Raw genomic sequence first — 1,884 nt, forward strand, 5'->3', positions numbered from 1 at the left:
TGGGGCTAGAAAAGATCATCCTGGGTGAAGTAACCCAGACCCAGAAAGACACGCATGGTATGTACTCACTCATAAGTGGGTGTTAGTCATAAAGCATAGGACAGTCATGCTGCAATCCACAGACCCAAAGAAGCCAAGGAGGGCCCAAGGGAGGATGCTTGGATCTCACTCGGACAGGAATAAATAAAATAAACAGTAAAATAGACATTTGAAGTAGGTGGAGGGAGGGAACTGGGAGGGAGAGGACACGGGGAAGGTAACGGGAGTCGGGGGTGGGGATCAGGTGTGTGGAGAGTCGGGGTGTAAGGGGGAGTACTGGAAGAGAGACTGGAAATCAGTGGAGGGGAGCATCTCTGGGACGGGGAGGCTCTGGGGAGTTTATGGGGGTGACCCTAGCTGAGACTCCTAGCAATGAGGATTAAGGAGCTTGAAGTTGCCACTTCCTGTAGCCAGGTGGGACTCCCCGTGGAGGGAGTAGGACACCAACCCACCCATAAAACCTTTGACCCCAAAATTGTCTTACCTACAAAAGGTGTAGGGGTAAAGATGGAGCAGAGACTGAGAGAATGGCAAACCAATGACTGGCCCAATTTGAGACCCATCCTGTGGGAGAGAGCCAATCCCTGTCACTATTTTTTTTCCCCTTGTTTTCAGGTTTATTGAAACTATGACAGAACAGATTTAAGCGGCTCCACGTGGTATTTTGAAATTCATCCCAACTGTAGGCTGAGTGACCTGCAGGTGGGAGAGATGCCAAAGTCCAGAAACTTCGGCACCCCTTTGGAGTCAGGATCTGTCTCAGTGATCTCCTGGTCTAGGGCTGAGACCTCAGGAACACAATTATCTCCCCCCCCCCTTCTTCCTGCAACTTGATAGAGATCCCTCTCACAGGGCCTCTCTGAATCCACTTCCTCAGATGTGTGACATAACCGGCGATCTCGTTGCAGAGTTTCTTGCTGGGGATAATGACGATCTCCTCGCTCACATGCCTGTTGGCGTGGAAGTCATTACCCAGATGCATGTAGTACTTCCCAATGCTGACCTGGGGCCGCCTTCTTCACGGTCTTGGTGTGCACATGGCTCATGTTGGTGGGTCTCAAAGAAAGAGCCCTGTCACTATTAATAATACTCTACTATGCTTGCAGGCAGCAGGAGCCTAGCATAACTGTCATCTGAGAGGCTTCATCCAACAGCTGATGGAAACAGATATAGAGACCCACAGCCAAACAACAGGCTGAGCTCGGGGAGTTTCGTGGAGGAGTGGGAGGGAAGGATAGAGAGAGCTGGAGGGGTCAAGGACACCACAAGAAGACCTACAGAGGGCTGGGAGATGGCTCAGAGGTTAAGAGCACCGCCTGCTCTTCCAAAGGTCCTGAGTTCAATTCCCAGCAACCACATAGTGGCTCACAACCATCTATAATGTTATCTGATGCCCTCTTATGGAGTGCAGGTGTACATGTAGGCAGAACACTGTATATATAATAAATAAATAAATATTAAAAATATAAAAGACCTACGGAGCCAACTAACCTGGCCCATGGGGGCTCATGGAGACTGAACCACCAACCAAAGAGCATGCGTGGACTAAGCCTATGACCCCCACCCCCACATATGTAACAGATGTGCAGCTTGGTCAACATGTGGGTGCCAAAATAATGGGGGTAAGGGCTGTCTATGACTCTGTTGCCTGCCACTGGATCCCTGTCCCCTAGCTGGGCTGCCTTATCAGGCCTCAGTGGGAGATGACGCAGTTAGTCCTGCTGTGGCTTGAGGTGCCAAGTTGGGCTGATACCCCTTGGGGGCCTTCTCTTCTCTGGGAGGAGAGGATGGAGGAGGACTAAGGCCAGCCGGACAGACAGCTCAGGGGTTATAAGAGTTCGCTGC

At 51.0% G+C, this 1,884-nt stretch overlaps 1 pseudogene across 1 annotated transcript; it reads right to left on the bottom strand.

Annotated features, from left to right (window-relative positions):
* Positions 1-681: 681 nt before the first annotated feature.
* On the bottom strand, positions 682-1,085 carry LOC311609656 (small ribosomal subunit protein eS17-like; annotated as a pseudogene). Its single transcript has one exon. The product of its transcript is annotated as a small ribosomal subunit protein eS17-like (transcript).
* Positions 1,086-1,884: the final 799 nt, after the last annotated feature.

The sequence above is a fragment of the Acomys minous genome, assembly GCF_964271855.1.
Source record: "Acomys minous genome assembly, chromosome: 2".
NCBI classification, from domain to species: domain Eukaryota; kingdom Metazoa; phylum Chordata; class Mammalia; order Rodentia; family Muridae; genus Acomys; species Acomys minous.